General features: G+C 47.6%; 1 protein-coding gene across 3 annotated transcripts in view; it reads right to left on the reverse strand.

Moving 5' to 3' along the window:
• The window catches only part of SLC1A7 (solute carrier family 1 member 7), a 436677-nt gene that overhangs the window by 379331 nt on the left and 33786 nt on the right, over positions 1 to 23560 (reverse strand). The gene's annotated exons all lie outside the window — the stretch shown is intronic.

Here is a 23560-nt window from a genome sequence, read left to right on the forward strand (position 1 = left end):
TATATACCTATCCGACTCTACTGAAATCCCGCACTTCTCGCAGGCGCTTACATTATCCCGTGGTTGGAGATGCTGCTGCATACGTCCGCCCCGCGATGTGCTATTCCTGCAATGTGTACCTCCACTGATTGTACCTACGAGGTGCACCCCAGATAGGCGTCTTGGATGGTTCCTCCACAGGCAGGATGTACTTCATGTGAATCTTTCCATACAGGGTATATCATACCTCTACACAAGTGTCAGTTGTTCCCATGTATGCATTAGGTCCTTGTATGGCTCGTAGTGTGCCCAAAATGGCTGCCTCAACTGGTACGCTCATGGATGATATAAACAATATATGAACCTGACAGTTTTATTGGGACCCTACTTTGAGCGTTATGAGAGTGTTACCCTGGTGTCAGGGAGTATATCCCATCCAGCTGGTCACTAGGCCTGTACCCTGGTGTAAGGGAGTATATCCCATCCAGCTGGTCACTGGGCCTGTACCCTGGTGTGAGGGAGTATATCCCATCCAGCTGGTCACTAGGCCTGTATCCTGGTGTGAGGGAGTATATCCCATCTAGCCGGTCACTAGGCCTGTACCCTGGTGTAAGGGAGTATATCCCATCCAGCTGGTCACTAGGCCTGTACCCTGGTGTAAGGGAGTATATCCCATCCAGCCGGTCACTGGGCCTGTACCCTGGTGTAAGGGAGTATATCCCATCCAGCTGGTCACTAGGCCTGTACCCTGGTGTAAGGGAGTATATCCCATCCAGCCGGTCACTGGGCCTGTACCCTGGTGTGAGGGAGTATATCCCATCTAGCCGGTCACTAGGCCTGTACCCTGGTGTGAGGATGGAGTATATCCCATCCAGCTGGTCACTGGGCCTGTACCCTGGTGTAAGGGAGTATATCCCATCTAGCCGGTCACTAGGCCTGTACCCTGGTGTGAGGAGGGAGTATATCCCATCCAGCTGGTCACTAGGCCTGTACCCTGGTGTAAGGGAGTATATCCCATCCAGCTGGTCACTAGGCCTGTACCCTGGTGTAAGGGAGTATATCCCATCCAGCCGGTCACTGGGCCTGTACCCTGGTGTAAGGGAGTATATCCCATCCAGCTGGTCACTAGGCCTGTACCCTGGTGTAAGGGAGTATATCCCATCCAGCCGGTCACTAGGCCTGTACCCTGGTGTAAGGGAGTATATCCCATCTAGCCGGTCACTAGGCCTGTACCCTGGAGTGAGGAGGGAGTATATCTCATCTAGCCGGTCGCTAGGCCTGTACCCTGGTGTGAGGAGGGAGTATATCTCATCTAGCCGGTCGCTAGGCCTGTACCCTGGTGTGAGGAGGGAGTATATACCATCTAGCCGGTCGCTATGCCTGTATCCTGGTGTGAGGACGGACTATATCCCATCTCGGAGGTCGCTAGGCCTGTACCCTGGTGTGAGGAGGTAATATATCCCATCTAGCCGGTCACTAGGCCTGTACCCTGGTGTGAGGAGGGAGTATATCCCATCCAGCTGGTCACTGGGCCTGTACCCTGGTGTAAGGGAGTATATCCCATCTAGCCGGTCACTAGGCCTGTACCCTGGTGTGAGGAGGGAGTATATCCCATCCAGCTGGTCACTAGGCCTGTACCCTGGTGTAAGGGAGTATATCCCATCCAGCTGGTCACTAGGCCTGTACCCTGGTGTAAGGGAGTATATCCCATCCAGCCGGTCACTGGGCCTGTACCCTGGTGTAAGGGAGTATATCCCATCCAGCTGGTCACTAGGCCTGTACCCTGGTGTAAGGGAGTATATCCCATCCAGCCGGTCACTAGGCCTGTACCCTGGTGTAAGGGAGTATATCCCATCTAGCCGGTCACTAGGCCTGTACCCTGGAGTGAGGAGGGAGTATATCTCATCTAGCCGGTCGCTAGGCCTGTACCCTGGTGTGAGGAGGGAGTATATCTCATCTAGCCGGTCGCTAGGCCTGTACCCTGGTGTGAGGAGGGAGTATATACCATCTAGCCGGTCGCTATGCCTGTATCCTGGTGTGAGGACGGACTATATCCCATCTCGGAGGTCGATAGGCCTGTACCCTGGTGTGAGGAGGTAATATATCCCATCTAGCCGGTCACTAGGCCTGTACCCTGGTGTGAGGAGGGAGTATATACCATCTAGCCGGTCGCTAGGCCTGTATCCTGGTGTGAGGAGGGAGTATATACCATGTAGTCGGTCGCTATGCCTGTATCCTGGTGTGAGGACGGAGTATATCCCATCTAGCCGGTCGCTAGGCTTGTACCCTGGTGTGAGGAGGTAATATATCCCATCTAGCCGGTCACTAGGCCTGTATCCTGGTGTGAGGAAGGACTATATCCCATCTAGCCGGTCGCTAGGCCTGTACCCTGGTGTGAGGAGGGAGTATATCCCATCTAGCCAGTCACTAGGCCTGTACCCTGATGTGAGGGAGTATATACCATGTAGCCGGTCGCTAGGCCTGTACCCTGGTGTGAGGGAGTATATCCCATCTAGCCGGTCGCTAGGCCTGTACCCTGGTGTGAGGAAGGACTATATCCCATCTAGCCGGTCGCTAGGCCTGTACCCTGGTGTGAGGAGGGAGTATATCCCATCTAGCCAGTCACTAGGCCTGTACCCTGGTGTGAGGGAGTATATACCATCTAGCCGGTCGCTAGGCCTGTACCCTGGTGTGAGGGAGTATATCCCATCTAGCCGGTCACTAGGCCTGTACCCTGGTGTGAGGGAGTATATCCTATCTAGCCGGTCGCTAGGCCTGTACCCTGGTGTGAGGGAGAATATCCCATCTAGTCGGTCGCTAGGCCTGTACCCTGGTGTGAGGAGGGAGTATATCCCATCTAGCCGGTCGCTAGGCCTGTATCCTGGTGTGAGCGAGTATATACCATGTAACCGGTCACTAGGCCTGTACCCTGGTGTGAGGAGGGAGTATATACCATGTAGCCGGTCGCTAGGCCTGTATCCTGGTGTGAGGAGGGAGTATATCCCATCTAGTCGGTCGCTAGGCCTGTACCCTGGTGTGAGGAAGGAGTATATCCCATCTAGCCGGTCACTAGGCCTGTATCCTGGTGTGAGGAGGGAGTATATCCCATCTAGCCGGTCACTAGGCCTGTATCCTGGTGTGAGGAGGGAGTATATCCCATCTAGCCGGTCGCTAGGCCTGTACGCTGGTGTGAGGGAGTATATCCCATCTAGCCGGTCACTAGGCCTGTATCCTGGTGTGAGGAGGGAGTATATCCCATCTAGCCGGTCACTAGGCCTGTACCCAAGTGTGAGGAGGGAGTATATCCCATCTAGCCAGTCACTAGGCCTGTATCCTGGTGTGAGGAGGGAGTATATCCCATCTCGCCGGTCGCTAGGCCTGTACCCTAGTGTGAGGAGGGAGTATATCCCATCTAGCCAGTCACTAGGCCTGTATCCTGGTGTAAGGGAGTATATCTTATCTAGCCGGTCACTAGGCCATTACCCTGGTGTGAGGAGGTAATATATCCCATCTAACCGGTCACTAGGCCTGTATCCTGGTGTGAGGAGGGAGTATATCCCATCTAGCCGGTCGCTAGGTCTGTACCCTGGTGTGAGGAGGGAGTATATCCCATCTAGCCAGTCACTAGGCCTGTACCCTGGTGTGAGGAGGTAATATATACCATCTAGCCGGTCGCTAGGCCTGTATCCTGGTGTGAGGAGGGAGTATATCTTATCTAGCCGGTCACTAGGCCTGTATCCTGGTGTGAGGAGGTAATATATCCCATCTAGCCGGTCGCTAGGCCTGTATCCTGGTGTAAGGGAGTATATCCCATCTAGCCGGTCACTATGCCTGTATCCTGGTGTGAGGGAGAATATCCCATCTAGTCGGTCGCTAGGCCTGTACCCTGGTGTGAGGAGGGAGTATATCTCATCTAGCCAGTCACTAGGCCTGTACCCTGGTGTAAGGGAGTATATCCCATCTAGCCGGTCACTAGGCCTGTACCCTGGTGTGAGGAGGGAGTATATCCCATCTAGCCGGTCACTAGGCCTGTATCCTGGTGTGAGGAGGGAGTATATCCCATCTAGCCGGTCACTAGGCCTGTATCCTGGTGTAAGGGAGTATATCCCATCTAGCCGGTCACTATGCCTGTATCCTGGTGTGAGGGAGCATATCCCATCTAGTCGGTCGCTAGGCCTGTACCCTGGTGTGAGGAGGGAGTATATCCCATCTAGCCGGTCGCTAGGCCTGTATCCTAGTGTAAGGGAGTATATATTATCTAGCCGGTCACTAGGCCTGTATCCTGGTGTGAGGGAGAATATCCCATCTAGTCGGTCGCTAGGCCTGTATCCTGGTGTGAGGAGGGAGTATATCCCATCTAGCCGGTCACTAGGCCTGTATCCTGGTGTGAGGAGGGAGTATATCCCATCTAGCCGGTCGCTAGGCCTGTACCCTGGTGTGAGGAGGTAATATATCCCATCTAGCCGGTCACTAGGCCTGTATCCTGGTGTGAGGAGGGAGTATATCCCATCTAGCCGGTCACTAGGCCAGTACCCTGGTGTGAGGGAGTATAGCTTATCTAGCCGGTCACTAGGCCTGTATCCTGGTGTGAGGAGATAATATATCCCATCTAGCCGGTCGCTAGGCCTGTATCCTGGTGTAAGGGAGTATATCTTATCTAGCCGGTCACTAGGCCTGTATCCTGGTGTGAGGAGGTAATATATCCCATCTAGCCGGTCACTAGGCCTGTATCCTGGTGTAAGGGAGTATATCTTATCTAGCCGGTCACTAGGCCTGTATCCTGGTGTGAGGGAGAATATCCCATCTAGCCGGTCACTAGGCCTGTACCCTGGTGTGAGGAGGGAGTATATCCCATCTAGCCGGTCACTAGGCCTGTATCCTGGTGTGAGGAGGGAGTATATCCCATCTAGCCGGTCACTAGGCCTGTACCCTGGTTTGAGGAGGGAGTATATACCATGTAGCCGGTCGCTAGGCCTGTATCCTGGTGTGAGGAGGGAGTATATCCCATCTAGCCGGTCACTAGGCCTGTACACTGGTGTAAGGGAGTATATCTTATCTAGCTGGTCACTAGGCCTGTACCCTGGTGTGAGGAGGTAATATATCCCATCTAGCCGGTCACTAGGCCTGTAACCTGGTGTGAGGAGGTAATATATCCCATCTAGCCGGTCACTAGGCCTGTAACCTGGTGTGAGGAGGGAGTATATCCCATCTAGCCAGTCACTAGGCCTGTACCCTGGTGTGAGGAGGGAGTATATACCATGTAGCCGGTCGCTAGGCCTGTATCCTGGTGTGAGGAGGGAGTATATCCCATCTAGCCGGTCACTAGGCCTGTACCCTGGTGTAAGGAGGTAATATATCCCATCTAGCCGGTCGCTAGGCATGTACCCTGGTGTGAGGAGAGAGTATATACCATCTAGCCAGTCACTAGGCCAGTACCCTGGTGTAAGGGAGTATATCTTATCTAGCCGGTCACTAGGCCTGTACCCTGGTGTGAGGAGGTAATATATCCCATCTAGCCGGTCGCTAGGCATGTACCCTGGTGTGAGGAGAGAGTATATACCATCTAGCCAGTCACTAGGCCTGTACACTGGTGTGAGGAGGGAGTATATACCATGTAGCCGGTCACTAGGCCTGTACCCTGGTGTGAGGAGGGAGTATATACCATGTAGCCGGTCACTAGGCCTGTACCCTGGTGTGAGGAGGGAGTATATACCATGTAGCCGGTCACTAGGCCTGTACCCTGGTGTGAGGAGGGAGTATATACCATGTAGCCGGTCACTAGGCCTGTACCCTGGTGTGAGGAGGGAGTATATCCCATCTAGCCGGTCACTAGGCCTGTATCCTGGTGTGAGGGAGTATATACCATGTAGCCGGTCGCTAGGCCTGTATCCTGGTGTGAGGAGGGAGTATATCCCATCTAGCCGGTCACTAGACCTGTACCCTGGTGTAAGGGAGTATATCCCATCTAGCCGGTCGCTAGGCCTGTACCCTGGTGTGAGGAGGGAGTATATCCCATCTAGCCGGTCACTAGGCCTGTATCCTGGTGTGAGGAGGGAGAATATCCCATCTAGCCGGTCACTAGGCCTGTATCCTGGTGTGAGGAGGGAGAATATCCCATCAAGCTGGTCGCTAGGCCTGTATCCTTGTTGTGAGGAAGGAGTATATCCCATCTAGCCGGTCACTAGGCCTGTATCCTGGTGTGAGGGAGTATATCCCATCTAGCCGGTCACTAGGCCTGTATCCTGGTGTAAGGGAGTATATACCATCTACCCGGTCGCTAGGCCTGTACCCTGGTGTGAGGGAGTATATCCCATCTAGCCGGTCACTAGGCCTGTATCCTGGTGTGAGGAGGGAGTATATCCCATCTAGCCGGTCGCTAGGTCTGTACCCTGGTGTGAGGAGGGAGTATATCCCATCTAGCCGGTCACTAGGCCTGTATCCTGGTGTGAGGAGGGAGTATATCCCATCTAGCCGGTCACTAGGCCTGTATCCTGGTGTGAGGAGGGAGTATATCCCTTCTAGCCAGTCGCTAGGCCTGTACCCTGGTGTGAGGAGGGAGTATATCCCATCAAGCTGGTCGCTAGGCCTGTATCCTGGTGTGAGGAGGGAGTATATCCCATCTAGCCGGTCACTAGGCCTGTATCCTGGTGTGAGGAGGGAGTATATCTCATCTAGCCAGTCACTAGGCCAGTACCCTGGTGTAAGGGAGTATATCTTATCTAGCCGATCGCTAGGCCTGTATCCTGGTGTAAGGGAGTATATCTTATCTAGCCGGTCGCTAGGCCTGTACCATAGTTGCCGACTTTTGGGCTGTTCTCTCCAGGAGAGAGCAGCCAGTCGGCTCAGCAGGGGGGCGGGCAGTCAACTAATGTGAGGAGGGGGCGGGCCAGAGGAGGGACGGGGCGTGGCTGCTGGATCGCGTCATGCAAGCCACGCCCCCACCGTGTAATGCCGCAATTACCGGCATTATACAGTGGAGGGGCGTGGCTTGCATGACGCGATTCAACAAGAATCGCGTCATCGCCTGCCCGGACCGCCCACTTCACTCGCTAAGTGGGCAGCCGGGCAGGGGGGACCCCTGTAATCGGGAGACTTGCCTGCTCTTCCGGGGGGCCGGGAGGGTCACCCGATTTTCGGGAGCCTCCCGGCCATTCCGGGAGGGTAGGCAAGTATGGCCTGTACCCTGGTGTGAGGAGGTAATATATCCCATCCAGCCGGTCACTAGGCCTGTACCCTGGTGTGAGCGAGTATATACCATGTAACCGGTCACTAGGCCTGTACCCTGGTGTGAGGAGGGAGTATATACCATGTAGCCGGTCGCTAGGCCTGTATCCTGGTGTGAGGAGGTAAAATATCCCATTTAGCTGGTCGCTAGGCCTGTACCCTGGTGTGAGGAGGGAGTATATCCCATCTAGCCAGTCACTAGGCCTGTACCCTGGTGTGAGGGAGACTAGGGCAGATGTATTAACCTGGAGAAGGCATAAAGAAGTGATAAACCAGTGATAAGCACAAGGTGATAAAGGCACCAGCCAATCAGCTCCAATATGTAAATTAACAGTTAGGAGCTGATTGGCAGGCTAGCATTTATTACCTTGCACATATCACTGGTTTATCACTTCCCTGGTGTGAGGGAGTATATACCATCTAGCCAGTCACTAGGTCTGTACCCTGGTGTGAGGGAGTATATCCCATCTAGCCGGTCGCTAGGCCTGTACCCTGGTGTGAGGGAGTATATCCCATCTAGCCGGTCGCTAGGCCTGTATCCTGGTGTGAGGAGGTAATATATCCCATGTAGCCGGTCGCTAGGCCTGTATCCTGGTGTGAGGAGGGAGTATATACCATGTAGCCGGTGACTAGGCCTGTACCCTGGTGTGAGGGAGTATATCCCATCTAGCCGGTCGCTAGGCCTGTACCCTCGTGTGAGGGAGTATATCCCATCTAGCCGGTCACTAGGCCTGTATCCTGGTGTGAGGGAGTATATCCCATCTAGCCGGTCACTAGGCCTGTATCCTGGTGTGAGGGAGTATATACCATCTAGCCGGTCACTAGGCCTGTACCCTGGTGTGAGGAGGGAGTATATACCATCTAGCCGGTCACTAGGCCTGTATCCTGGTGTGAGGGAGTATATCCCATCTAGCCGGTCACTAGGCCTGTATCCTGGTGTGAGGGAGTATATCCCATCTAGCCGGTCACTAGGCCTGTACCCTGGTGTGAGGGAGTATGTACCATCTAGCCGGTCACTAGGCTTGTACCCTGGTGTGAGGAGGGAGTATATACCATCTAGCTGGTCACTAGGCCTGTACCCTGGTGTGAGGAGGGAGTATATACCATCTAGCCGGTCACTAGGCCTGTACCCTGGTGTGAGGAGGGAGTATATACCATCTAGCCGGTCACTAGGCCTGTACCCTGGTGTGAGGAGGGAGTATATACCATCTAGCCGGTCACTAGGCCTGTATCCTGGTGTGAGGGAGTATATACCATCTACCCGGTCGCTAGGCCTGTACCCTGATGTGAGGGAGTATATACCATCTAGCCGGTCGCTAGGCCTGTACCCTGGTGTGAGGGAGTATATCCTATGCAGTATAATGTAACATATGTATAATGTATAATGCACTGTAGAGAATACACCATAGTCCTGTGCAGTATAATGTAACATATGTATAATGTATAATGCACTGTAGAGAATACACCATAGTCCTGTGCAGTATAATGTAACATATGTATAATGTATAATACACTGTAGAGAATACACCATAGTCCTGTGCAGTATAATGTAACATATGTAAAATGCACTGAAGAGAATGCACCATAGTCCTGTGCAGTATAATGTAACATATGTATAATGCATAATGCATTGTAGAGAATGCACCATAGTCCTGTGCAGTATAATGTAACATATGTATAATGTATAATACACTGTAGAGCAGGCATTCCCAACCACGGTCCTCAAGGCACACTAACAGTGCAGGTTTTATTAATATCCAGGCTTCAGCACAGGTGACTTAATTAGTAGCTCAGTTATTTTTATTTAACCATCTGTGCTGAAGCCTGGATATCACTAAAACCAGCACTGTTGGTGTGCCTTGAGGATCATGGTTGGGAATGCCTGCTGTAGAGAATACACCATAGTCCTGTGCAGTATAATGTAACATATGTATAATGTATAATGCACTGTAGAGAATACACCATAGTCCTGTGCAGTATAATGTAACATATGTATAATGTATAATGCACTGTAGAGAATACACCATAGTCCTGTGCAGTATAATGTAACATATGTATAATGTATAATGCACTGTAGAGAATACACCATAGTCCTGTGCAGTATAATGTAACATATGTATACTGTAGAGAATACACCATAGTCCTGTGCAGTATAATGTAACATATGTATAATGCACTGTAGAGAATACACCATAGTCCTGTACAGTATAATGTAACATATGTATACTGTAGAGAATACACCATAGTCCTGTGCAGTATAATGTAACGTATGTATAATGTATAATGCACTGTAGAGAATACACCATAGTCCTGTGCAGTATAATGTAACATATGTATAATGTATAATGCACTGTAGAGAATACACCATAGTCCTGTGCAGTATAATGTAACACATGTATAATGTATAATGGGGGTCATTCCGAGTTGTTCGCTCGCAAGCTGCTTTTAGCAGCTTTGCACACGCTAAGCCGCCGCCTACTGGGAGTGAATCTTAGCTTATCAAAATTGCGAACGAAAGATTCGCAATATTGCGATAAGACATCTCTGTGCAGTTTCTGAGTAACTCGAGACTTACTCGGCATCTGCGATCAGTTCAGTGCTTGTCGTTCCTGGTTTGACGTCACAAACCTCCCAGCGCTCTCCCCTACTGCATGCAGCGTGCTATGGCCCTCATTCCGAGTTGTTCGCTCGCAAGCTGCTTTTAGCAGCATTGCACACGCTAAGCCGCCGCCTACTGGGAGTGAATCTTAGCTTATCAAAATTGCGAACGAAAGATTCGCACTATTGCGAAAAGACATCTCTGTGCAGTTTCTGAGTAGCTCGAGACTTACTCTTCCAGTGCGATCAGTTCAGTGCTTGTCGTTCCTGGTTTGACGTCACAAACACACCCAGCGTTCGCCCAGACACTCCTCCGTTTCTCCAGCCACTCCCGCGTTTTTCCCAGAAACGGTAGCGCTTTTTCGCACACTCCCATAAAACGGCCAGTTTCCGCCAAGAAACACCCACTTCCTGTCAATCACATTACGATCACCAGAACGAGGAAAAATCCGTGAGTAAAATTCCTAACTGCATAGCAAATTTACTTGGCGCAGTGGCAGTGCGGACATTGCGCATGCGCACTAAGCGGAAAATCGCTGCGATGCGAAGAAATTTACAGAGCGAACAACTCGGAATGACCCCCAATGTACTGTAGAGAATACACCATAGTCCTGTGCAGTATAATGTAACATATGCATAATGTATAATGCACTGTAGAGAGTACACCATAGTCCTGTGCAGTATAATGTAACATATGTATAATGTATAATGCACTGTAGAGAATACACCATAGTCCTGTGCAGTATAATGTAACATATGTATAATGTATAATGCACTGTAGAGAATACAGCATAGTCCTGTGCAGTATAATGTAACATATGTATAATGTATAATGCACTGTAGAGAATACACCATAGTCCTGTGCAGTATAATGTAACATATGTATAATGTATAATGCACTGTAGAGAGTACACCATAGTCCTGTGCAGTATAATGTAACATGTATAATGTATAATGCACTGTAGAGAATACACCATAGTCCTGTGCAGTATAATGTAACATATGTATAATGTATAATGCACTGTAGAGAATACACCATAGTCCTGTGCAGTATAAGGTAACATATGTATAATGCACTGTAGAGAATACACCATAGTCCTGTGCAGTATAATGTAACATATGTATAATGTATAATGCAGTGTAGAGAATACACCATAGTCCTGTGCAGTATAATGTAACATATGTATAATGTATAATGCAGTGTAGAGAATACACCATAGTCCTGTGCAGTATAATGTAACATATGTATAATGTATAATGCACTGTAGAGAATACACCATAGTCCTGTGCAGTATAATGTAACATATGTATAATGTATAATGCACTGTAGAGAATACACCATAGTCCTGTGCAGTATAATGTAACATATGTATAATGTATAATGCACTGTAGAGAATACAGCATAGTCCTGTGCAGTATAATGTAACATATGTATAATGTATAATGCACTGTAGAGAATACACCATAGTCCTGTGCAGTATAATGTAACATATGTATAATGTATAATGCACTGTAGAGAGTACACCATAGTCCTGTGCAGTATAATGTAACATGTATAATGTATAATGCACTGTAGAGAATACACCATAGTCCTGTGCAGTATAATGTAACATATGTATAATGTATAATGCACTGTAGAGAATACACCATAGTCCTGTGCAGTATAAGGTAACATATGTATAATGCACTGTAGAGAATACACCATAGTCCTGTGCAGTATAATGTAACATATGTATAATGTATAATGCAGTGTAGAGAATACACCATAGTCCTGTGCAGTATAATGTAACATATGTATAATGTATAATGCAGTGTAGAGAATACACCATAGTCCTGTGCAGTATAATGTAACATATGTATAATGTATAATGCACTGTAGAGAATACACCATTGTCCTGTGCAGTATAATGTAACATATGTATAATGTATAATGCACTGTAGAGAATACACCATAGTCCTGTGCAGTATAATGTAACATATGTATAATGTATAATGCACTGTAGAGAATACACCATAGTCCTGTGCAGTATAATGTAACATATGTATAACGTATAATACACTGTAGAGAATACACCATAGTCCTGTGCAGTATAAAGTAACATGTGTATAACGTATAATGCACTGTAGAGAATACACCATAGTCCTGTGCAGTATAATGTAACATATGTATAATGTATAATGCACTGTAGAGAATACACCATAGTCCTGTGCAGTATAATGTAACATATGTATAATGTATAATGCACTGTAGAGAATACACCATAGTCCTGTGCAGTATAATGTAACATATGTATAATGCACTGTAGAGAATACATCATAGTCCTGTGCAGTATAATGTAACATATGTATAATGTATAATGCACTGTCGAGAATACACCATAGTCCTGTACAGTATAATGTAACATATGTATAATGCACTGTAGAGAATACACCATAGTCCTGTGCAGTATAATGTAACATATGTATAATGTATAATGCACTGTCGAGAATACACCATAGTCCTGTGCAGTATAATGTAACATATGTATAATGTATAATGCACTGTAGAGAATACACCATAGTCCTGTGCAGTATAAAGTAACATATGTATAATGCATAATGCACTGTAGAAAATACACCATAGTCCTCTGCAGTATAATATAACATATGTATAATGTATAATGCACTGTAGAGAATACACCATAGTCCTGTGCAGTGTAATGTAACATATGTATAATGTATAATGCACTGTAGAGAATACACCATAGTCCTGTGCAGTATAATGTAACATATGTATAATGTATAGTGCACTGTAGAGAATACACCATAGTCATGTGCAGTATAATGTAACATATGTATAATGTATAATGCACTGTAGAGAATACAGCATAGTCCTGTGCAGTATAATGTAACATATGTATAATGTATAATGCACTGTAGAGAATACACCATAGTCCTGTGCAGTATAATGTAACATATGTATAATGTATAATACACTGTAGAGAATACAGCATTGTCCTGTGCAGTATAATGCAACATATGTATAATGTATAATGCACTGTAGAGAATACACCATAGTCCTGTGCAGTGTAATGTAACATATGTATAATGTATAATGCACTGTAGAGAATACACCATAGTCCTGTGCAGTGTAATGTAACATATGTATAATGTATAATGCACTGTAGAGAATACACCATAGTCCTGTGCAGTATAATGTAACATATGTATAATGTATAGTGCACTGTAGAGAATACACCATAGTCATGTGCAGTATAATGTAACATATGTATAATGTATAATGCACTGTAGAGAATACAGCATAGTCCTGTGCAGTATAATGTAACATATGTATAATGTATAATGCACTGTAGAGAATACACCATAGTCCTGTGCAGCAGTGGCGGATCCAGGGGGGGGGGCACTCGGGCCCGTGCCCCCCCTGTCATTTGCGGCCTCTGTCCCCCGTTCTCCTCCTGCGACCCCCCCGTTCTCCCCCGGCGCCGCACAGGGAGATGACGGGCGCCCGCTGAGATTGTGTTACCAGCGGGCGCCCGTCTCCCTGCACAGCGGCAGCCGGAGGCAGGAGCTCAGTACTGAGCTCCGGCTTCCGGCGCTGTCACTGTGCGCTATGGGAGAGACGTCAGTCATGACGTCTCTCTCATAGTGCTTACTGAGGAGCGGACGCCAAGGGAGGAGGAGGACTGCAGCGGCGCGGGAACGGGGCTCGGTAAGTATGTTTTTTTTCTTCCTTAATGCAGCGGGGGCATCTACTGGGGGCAAACTACGGGGGGACTTTACTACTGGGGGGCATCAACAAGGGGCATTACTACTGGGGGGGGGCATTATATCTGGGGGCATCTACTGGGGGCATCAGTACTGGGGGGGTCATCTATTGGGGGCAGCTACTGGGGACATTTTTACTGGGGGCCATCTACTGGGGGCATTATTACTGGGGGGCACCTACTGGGGGCATTACTACTGGGGGGTCATCTATTGGGGGCACCTAATGAGGGACATTTTTACTGGGGGCCATCTACTGGGGGCATTATTACTGGGGGACATCTACTGGGGGCATTATATCTGGGGGCATCACTACTGGGGGGGTCATCTATTGGGGGCAGCTACTGGGGGACATTTTTACTGGGGGCCATCTACTGGGGGCATTATTACTGGGAGGCACCTACTGGGGGCATTATTATTGGGGGCACCTAAAGAGGGACATTTTTACTGGGGGCATTATTACTGGGGGGCATCTACTGGGGGCATTACTACTGGGGGGTCATCTATTGGGGGCAGCTACTGGGGGACATTTTTACTGGGGGCATTATTACTGGAGGGCATCTACTGGGGGGTCATCTATTGGGGGCAGCTACTGGGGGCATTATTACTGGGGGGCAGCTACTGGGGGCATTACTACTGGGGGGTCATCTATTGGGGCAAAGTCCTAGGGGGCATTACTACTGGGGGCAAACTACTGGAGGACATCATTACTGGGGGCAAACTACTGGGGGCCAACTACAAAGGTGCTAACTACTGGGGGCATACTACAGGAGGGCATTACTACTGGCGGCTTAACTACAGGGGCATTACTACTTGGGGGATAAACTACAGGGGGGGCAAACTACTGGGGGCATAACTACAGGGGCCAAACTACTTGGGGATAACTACAGGGGCCAAACTACTGGGGGCATTACTACTGGAGGCTAAACTATAAGGGGGGCATAACTACAGGGGCTAAACTACAATGGGGCAAACTACAGGGGGGCATTACTACTGGTGGCTAAACTAGAGGGGGCATTACCACTGGGAGGCTAAACTAAAGGGGGGGTAAACTACTGGGGTCATAACTGCAGGGGCATTACCACTGGGGGCATAATGACTGGGGGCATTACTACAGGCAACATTACTACTGGGGGCAATACGGGCATTGCATAAGGGGCACCACTACTATGGGGTCTATATAAGGGGCACTACCAGTACAGTGGACATTGCATAATGAGCGCTACAACTGTGGGCATTGTATAAGAAGCGCCACCTCACATGCACCGAAGCCGCACCCAAATGTACTTGCCCCTTCCATCGTGCCCCCCCTATCATTTTCTTCTGGATCCGCCCCTGCTGTGCAGTATAATGTAACATATGTATAATGTATAATGCACTGTAGAGAATACACCATAGTCCTGTACAGTATAATGTAACATATGTATAATGTATAATGCACTGTATAGAATACACCATAGTCCTGTGCAGTATAATGTAACATATGTATAATGTATAATACACTGTAGAGAATACACCATAGTCCTGTGCAGTATAAAGTAACATATGTATAATGTATAGTGCACTCTAGAGAATACACCATAGTCCTGTGCAGTATAATGTAACATATGTATAATGTATAATGCATTGTAGAGAATACAGCATAGTCCTGTGCAGTATAATGTAACATATGTATAATGTATAATGCACTGTAGAGAATACACCATAGTCCTGTGTAGTACAATGTAACATATGTATAATGTATAATGCACTGTAGAGAATACACCATAGTCCTGTGCAGTATAATGTAACATATGTATAATGTATAATACACTGTAGAGAATACACCATAGTCCTGTGCAGTATAAAGTAACATATGTATAACGTATAATGCACTGTAGAGAATACACCATAGTCCTGTGCCGTATAATGTTACATATGTATAATGTATAATGCACTGTAGAGAATACACCATAGTCCTGTGCAGTATAAAGTAACATATGTATAATGTATAATGCACTGTAGAGAATACACCATAGTCCTGTGCAGAATAATCTAACATATGTATAATGTATAATGCACTGTAGAGAATACACCATAGTCCTGTGCAGTGTAATGTAACATATGTATAATGTATAATGCACTGTAGAGAATACACCATAGTCCTGTGCAGTATAATGTAACATATGTATAATGTATAATGCACTGTAGAGAGTCACTGACCTAGGTTGAGGGTGTTGTGAACTCGGGGGTTCTCCCGATGGTATGAGCGAGGAACCACAGTTGGGTCGGAACAGGGATGGCTTGATATAGGCCTTCCTCATACAGGACTCTGACAGTAAAGCTTGGTGAAAATATTAAAGAACTTTATTGCAGGAAGGGAGCAACACAATGTCACATAGCAGAGAAGGAACGTATGGGGGGAATGTCCAGGCCTATAGGAGAACTTGTAAGCAATGTTATAGATTCCAGGAAAAGAAGTACTTGTGAGTGTTGGTACAAGGTAATAGTGACTGAAGAACTTGTGAGTGATGTTTTTAAAGATACTGATGATTTGAAGAACTGGTGAGCGGTGGTTAAAGACACTGATGATTTGTATGACTTGAGAGCGGTGACTAAAGATACTGATGATTTATAGAACTTGAGAGCGGTGGTTAAAGACACTGATGATTTGTATGACTTGAGAGCGGTGATTAAAGACACTGTAGAACTTGAGAACGGTGGTTAAAGACACTGATGATTTGTATGACTTGAGAGCGATGATTAAAGACACTGTAGAACTTGGGAGCGGTGGTTAAAGACACTGGTGACTTGCAAAACTTGGGAGCGGTGGTTAAAGACACTGATGACTTGTAGAATTTGAGAACGGTGTTTAAAGACACTGATGACTTGTAGAACTTGAGAGCGGTGTTTAAAGACGCTGATGACTTGTAGAACTTGAGAGCGGCGTTTTAGCCCGCAGCCCACGCTGACTCCAAGAAGCACTGGTGACTGGATTGCAGAGGAACACACCAGCCGTTGTATACGCTGGAACTGTGCAGCAACTTGCACCTGGAAGTGCCGGAGACACTGGGGTACGACTGCAGAGAGATTCGCCGGGAACAAGAGCACTGGCATCCACTTCAGGGGAAAAGACGATACTCAGGCGCCGAGGCTCTGCCCGGCGTCTGCCTTTGAATCTCCCGCCTCCGCTGGATTGGCGGAACAGTCTGATGATGTCACCTGCTCCCCGCCACCGTGATGCCGGGTGTCATGGCGGCGCCCCTGCCCCGGGGAACCACCGGGAGCCGCGCCAGCCAGGCGCCGGAGCCCGTGGACCATCGAAGGCGGAGGCCGCAACACAGACCAGCAGGCACGCAGGGGTAAGCGTGGTGAACGCCGCCTATGGCGTGTGACAGTACCCCCTCCTCCAGGAGTGGCCCCCGGACACTTTCCAGGTTTTGTTGGATGTCTGGAATGGAAAATCCGCACCAGTCGGGGAGCCATAACTTCAGTAGCCTTGACCCAGCTCCTCTCCTCGGGGCCAAAACCTTTCCACTCCACCAAATACTGTAGATTCTTGTGAAGATAACGAGAGTCAAGAATAGCTTTGATTTAAATGGAACCGGTTTAAAATAAGGGGGCGAAGGAGAGAGACATGAAAGGAGTTTGGTATCCGGAGGTGGGAAGGCAATCCCAATTTGCAGACAACCGGGTTCAGGACTTGTAACACGGGGTAAGGACCAATAAACTTTGGGGCGAACTTCATAGTGGGCACCCTTAACCGGAGGTTGTGGGTGGAAAGCCATACCCTGTCACCAACCTTGTATTGGGGAGCTACTCGTCGCTTCCTATCCGCAAAGAACTTATAGCGGCCGGAGACTCTCTTGAGATTAGCATGAACTCCACTCCAAATTTGGCTGAAGTGCCGAAGAGTAGAGGCTGCAGCAGGAACATCCTCCGAAGGACAAATGGGTAATTCAGGAACTTGAGGATGGAACCCATAATTAATGAAAAATGGGGACTCACCAGTCGAAGAGTGGTACAGATGATTCTGGGCAAACTCGGCCCATGGCAACAGTTCCACCCAATCATCTTGCGAGGGAGAAAGATAAACACAGAGAAAAGTCTCTAAATCTTGATTGACGCGTTCAGTTTGCCCATTGGTTTGTGGATGGTAAGCGGATGAAAACTTGAGTTTTATTTGTAAGGCCGTACAGAGAGCTCTCCAGAATCTTGCAGGGAATTGTACCCCCCGGTCAGAGACGATTTCCTGAGGTAAGCCGTGCAGGCGGAAATGTTCTCGGATAAATAACAAAGCCAACTTGGGAGCTGATGGTAACCCAGTCAAAGGTACAAAATGTGCTATCTTAGAGAAACGGTCGATAATTACTCAGACAGTATTGTGACCCTTGGAGAGGGGCAATTCGGTGACAAAGTCCATAGAGATATGGGTCCAAGGCCCCTGAGGAATGGACAGTGGATGCAACAACCCCGCAGGAGGCAAACAAAGAATTTTGTGCTGAGCACACTGAGGACATGAGTTGACATAATCTTGAATATCCTTCTTCATAGTGTCCCACCAGTAAGACCTTCGTAGAAACTCCCACATCTTTTGAACTCCAGGATGACAGGAAAACTTGGAAATATGAGCCCACTGCAACAACCTTGATCGAAATTTAGCTGGCACAGACATTCTCCCAGGAGGAGGACCCAAAGCGGTGGGAGCCGCTGACATAGAAACTGGACTGAGAATCAAAGCCTTCTCAACGGAATTCTCCTCATCCAAAGTTGTTAAGGAACGGGATAAAGCATCAGCCTTGGTGTTAAAAGTCCCAGCCCGGTACTTAATAACAAACGAAAACCGAGTAAAGAAGAGCGCCCATCTAGCTTGACTGGGATTCAAGCACTGGGCCGTCTTGAGGTACAGCTAATTCTTATGATCAGTGAAAATTGTAATTAGGTGTTTAACACCTTCCAAAAGATATCTCCATTCCTCCAAGGCAGATTTTATTGCCAAAAGCTCTTTGTCTCCAATGGTGTAATTCTGTTACGCAGGAGAGAATTTGCGAGAATGGAAACCACATGGATGTAACTTCCAATCTGGAGCGTACTGCGAAAGCACGGCACCTATGCCTACCGAGGAAGCATCAACCTCCAAGAAGAATGGTTTTGAAAAATTTGGTTGTTGAAGTACTGGAGCGGACATAAAGGCTGCCTTTAACTGAGCAAACGCTGCTACAGCTTCGGAGGACCAATGACTTGGGTCAGAACCCTTCTTGGTTAGGGCAGTAATAGGTGCCACGATGGTAGAGAATCCCTTTATGAATTTCCGGTAGTAATTTGCAAAACCCAGAAATCGTTGTACCGCTTTCAAGGAAGGAGGCTGAGTCCAGTCCCGGATGGCAGTGAGTTTCTCTGGATCCATACGAAGCTCCGTGCCCGAAATGATGTAACCAAGAAATGGAATAGAAGGAACCTCAAAAGTACATTTGGAAATCTTGCCATAAAGATGATTCTCTCGCAATCAAAGAAGTACCTCTTTGACCTGTATTCTGTGCTCTGTGAGATTTTTAGAAAATATCAGAATGTCATCCAAATATACCACTACACTTAGGTATAGCATATCCCGAAAGACTCCGTTAATGAATCCCTGGAAGACGGCAGGGGCGTTGCTGAGGCCAAACGGCATTACCAGATACTCGTAATGCCCGTCCCTGGTATTGAAGGCCGTCTTCCATTCGTCCCCCTGTCGGATACGTATCAAATTATAAGATCCCCTTAAATCAAGCTTGGTGAAAACTCGGGCTCCGCGAACTCTATCAAAAAGCTCCGTAATGAGCGGCAAAGGATACTTATTCTTAATGGTGACATCATTTAGACCACGATAGTCAATACATGGTCTCAGCCCTCCGTCCTTCTTCTTCACAAAATAGAAACCCGCCCCCGCCGGGGAGGTAGAGGGGCGGATGAATCCTTTCTGCAGATTAGACTTGATATAGTCCGACATAGCATGGGTCTCGGGCAATGATAAGGGATAAGTGCGACCCCGAGGTGGCATTTTCCCCGGAATGAGCTCAATGGGGCAGTCCCAGGGTCTATGCGGTGGTAGCTGATCGGCCGCTTGCTCCGAGAACACGTCAGAAAACTCCCGATAGGCCTCCAGAATGAGCCCTTCATCTGACTTGGAAGATACACGGAGCGGATAGACAGGGGTGAGACAATTTGAATGACAAAAAGAACTCCAAGATGTTATTTGTGTCGAACTCCAGTCGATGTGAGGGTTGTGAAGTTTAAGCCAAGGAAGGCCAAGAACCAGATCGTGGTGCATCTCCCGAATCACTAGGAACTCCAGGTGTTCTTGATGCAGAGCTCCCACTTGCAGTTTGATTGGTACTGTACAACTTGAAATCAGACCGTTAGAAATTTGGGTCCCATTGATAGCAGTCAACGTAATAGGTCGTTCGACCGACCGTAGCTGAAAACCCAGATCCTGGGCACAGGAAAGGGAAATAAAATTCCCTGCAGCCCCTGAGTCCAGGAGAGCCTTAACGGGTTTGGCTATTGACTCGGAGAACAGAGACACGGAGAGTAAACAGTCCACTGGCGGAGAAGGTTTAGAAGAAACCCCTAGCTCGACTCCTCCGGAACAAGCTAGGACTGCCTGTTTCCCGGGCGAGACTTGCAAAACTTGAGAAAGTGATCCGCGGCTCCACAGTAGAGGCAGAGTCTACCCTCACGACGACGCTGACGTTCTTCTGGGGACAGCCGAGATCGATTAATCTGCATGGGTTCATCAGGACTTGGATTAACCGTTTGCTTAGACGGAAGAGATCGGACCCTTGATAAATCTGACCGACTACATTCGCCACCTCGTTCCTGCATGCGAAGATCCACCATTACACAGAGCGAGATCAACTGTTCTAAAGAATCAGGCAAATCTCTAGTGACCAACTCGTCCTTTAGACGATCGGAGAGCCCGTTCCAAAAGGCAGCCCGAAGGGCATCATTATTCCAGCGCAGTTCTGAGGCTATGGTCTGAAAATTAATCACATACTGTCCCACTGAACTAGAGCCTTGTCGGACACGAAGCAAGTCTGCAGAGGCAGCGGTCGTCCTGCCGGGCTCATCAAAGATCCTCCGGAATGACGTAATGAAATTGGTATAACTAGAAACCAATGGATCAGATCGCTCCCATAACGGAGACACCCAATCCAACGCTGAACCCTCGAGCAAATAAATAATGTATGCCACCTTGGACCGATCAGTAGGGAAGTAATGTGAAAGAAGTTCAAAATGTACCTCGCACTGATTGAGAAAACCACGGCAATTCTTTGGAATCCCATTATAGCGAGAAGGAGTAGGGAGCTGAAGGCATGACCTGGTTCCAGAGGAGGATGGAACATTACTAGAGACAACCACTGGAGCGGGTACTGGAGCTGGGGCCGGTACTACTGAAGCCAGAGAAGTCTGAATTTGATCCAACCGGCCAGATAATTCCTGGAGATAATGCATCACCTGGCCCTGTGCTGCTTCCTGACTTTGTACTCGAGAAATCAAGTCCTGGATGGTACTTGCCTCTGGGCTCCGATCCCCCGGGTCCATGAGGCCTGAGTATACTGTCACTGACCTAGGTTGGGGGTGTTGTGAACTCGGGGGTTCTCCCGATGGTAGGGGAGAGGAACCACAGTTGGGTCGGAACAGGGATGGCTTGATATAGGTCTTCCTCATACAGGACTCTGACAGTAAAGCTTGGTGAAAATATTAAAGAACTTTATTGCAGGAAGGGAGCAACACAATGTCACATAGCAGAGAAGGAACGTATGGGGGGAATGTCCAGGCCTATAGGAGAACTTGTAAGCAATGTTAAAGATTCCAGGAAAATAAGTACTTGTGAGTGTTGGTACAAGGTAATAGTGACTGAAGAACTTGTGAGTGATGTTTTTAAAGATACTGATGATTTGAAGAACTGGTGAACGGTGGTTAAAGACTCTGATGATTTGAAACACTTGAGAGCGGTGGTTAAAGACACTGATGATTTGTATGACTTGAGAATGGTGACTAAAGATACTGATGATTTATAGAAATTGAGAGCGGTGGTTAAAGACACTGATGATTTGTATGACTTGAGAGCGGTGATTAAACACACTGTAGAACTTGAGAATGATGGTTAAAGACACTGATGATCTGTATGACTTGAGAGCGATGATTAAAGACACTGTAGAACTTGGGAGCGGTGGTTAAAGACACTGGTAACTTGCAAATCTTGGAAGCGGTGGTTAAAGACACTGATGACTTGTAGAATTTGAGAGCGGTGTTTAAAGACGCTGATGACTTGTAGAACTTGAGAGCGGCGTTTTAGCCCGCAGCCCACGCTGACTCCAAGAAGCACTGGTGACTTGCAAATCTTGGAAGCGGTGGTTAAAGACACTGATGACTTGTAGAATTTGAGAGCGGTGTTTAAAGACACTGATGACTTGTAGAACTTGAGAGCGGTGTTTAAAGACACTGATGACTTGTAGAACTTGAGAGCGGCGTTTCAGCCCGCAGCCCACGCTGACTCCAAGAAGCACTGGTGACTGGATTGCAGAGGAACACACCAGCCGTTGTATACGCTGGAACTGTGCAGCAACTTGCACCTGGAAGTGCCGGAGACACTGGGGTACGACTGCAGAGAGATTCGCCGGGAACAAGAGCACTGGCATCCACTTCAGGGGAAAAGACGATACTCAGGCGCCGAGGCTCTGCCCGGCGTCTGCCTTTGAATCTCCCGCCTCCGCTGGATTGGCGGAACAGTCTGATGATGTCACCTGCTCCCCGCCACCGTGATGCCGGGTGTCATGGCGGCGCCCCTGCCCCGGGGAACCACCGGGAGCCGCGCCAGCCAGGCGCCGGAGCCCGAGGACCATCGAAGGCCGCAACACAGACCAGCAGGCACGCAGGGGTAAGCGCGGTGAACGCCGCCTATGGCATGTGACATAGAGAATACACCATAGTCCTGTGCAGTATAATGTAACATATGTATAATGTATAATGCACTGTAGAGAATACACCATAGTCCTGTGCAGTATAATGTAACATATGTATAATGTATAGTGCACTGTAGAGAATACACCATAGTCCTGTGCAGTGTAATGTAACATATGTATAATGTATAATGCACTGTAGAGAATACACCATAGTCCTGTGCAGTATAATGTAACATATGTATAATGTATAATGCACTGTAGAGATTACACCATAGTCCTGTGCAGTATAATGTAACATATGTATAATGTATAAGGAACTGTAGAGAATACACCATAGTCCTGTGCAGTATAATGTAACATATGTATAATGTATAATGCACTGTAGAGATTACACCATAGTCCTGTGCAGTATAATGTAACATATGTATAATGTATAAGGAACTGTAGAGAATACACCATAGTCCTGTGCAGTATAATGTAACATATGTATAATGTATAATGCACTGTAGAGATTACACCATAGTCCTGTGCAGTATAATGTAACATATGTATAATGTATAATGCACTGTAGAAAATACACCATAGTACTGTGCAGTATAATGTAACATATGTATAATGTATAATGCACTGTAGAGAATACACCATAGTCCTGTGTAGTATAATGTAACATATGTATAATGTATAATGCACTGTAGAGAATACCCCATAGTCCTGTGCAGTATAATGTAACATATGTATAATGTATAATGCACTGTAGAGAATACAGCATAGTCCTGTGCAGTATAATGTAACACATGTATAATGTATAATGCACTGTAGAGAATACCCCATAGCCCTGTGCAGTATAATGTAACATATGTCTAATGTATAATGCACTGTAGAGAATACACCATAGTCCTGTGCAGTATAATGTAACACATGTATAATGTATAATGCACTGCAGAGAATACACCATAGTCCTGTGCCGTATAATGTAACATATGTATAATGTATAATGCACTGTAGAGAATACACCATAGTCCTGTGCAGTATAATGTAACATATGTATAATGTATAATGCACTGTAGAGA

This window comes from Pseudophryne corroboree, chromosome 9 (genome assembly GCF_028390025.1).
Source record: "Pseudophryne corroboree isolate aPseCor3 chromosome 9, aPseCor3.hap2, whole genome shotgun sequence".
NCBI lineage: Eukaryota > Metazoa > Chordata > Amphibia > Anura > Myobatrachidae > Pseudophryne > Pseudophryne corroboree.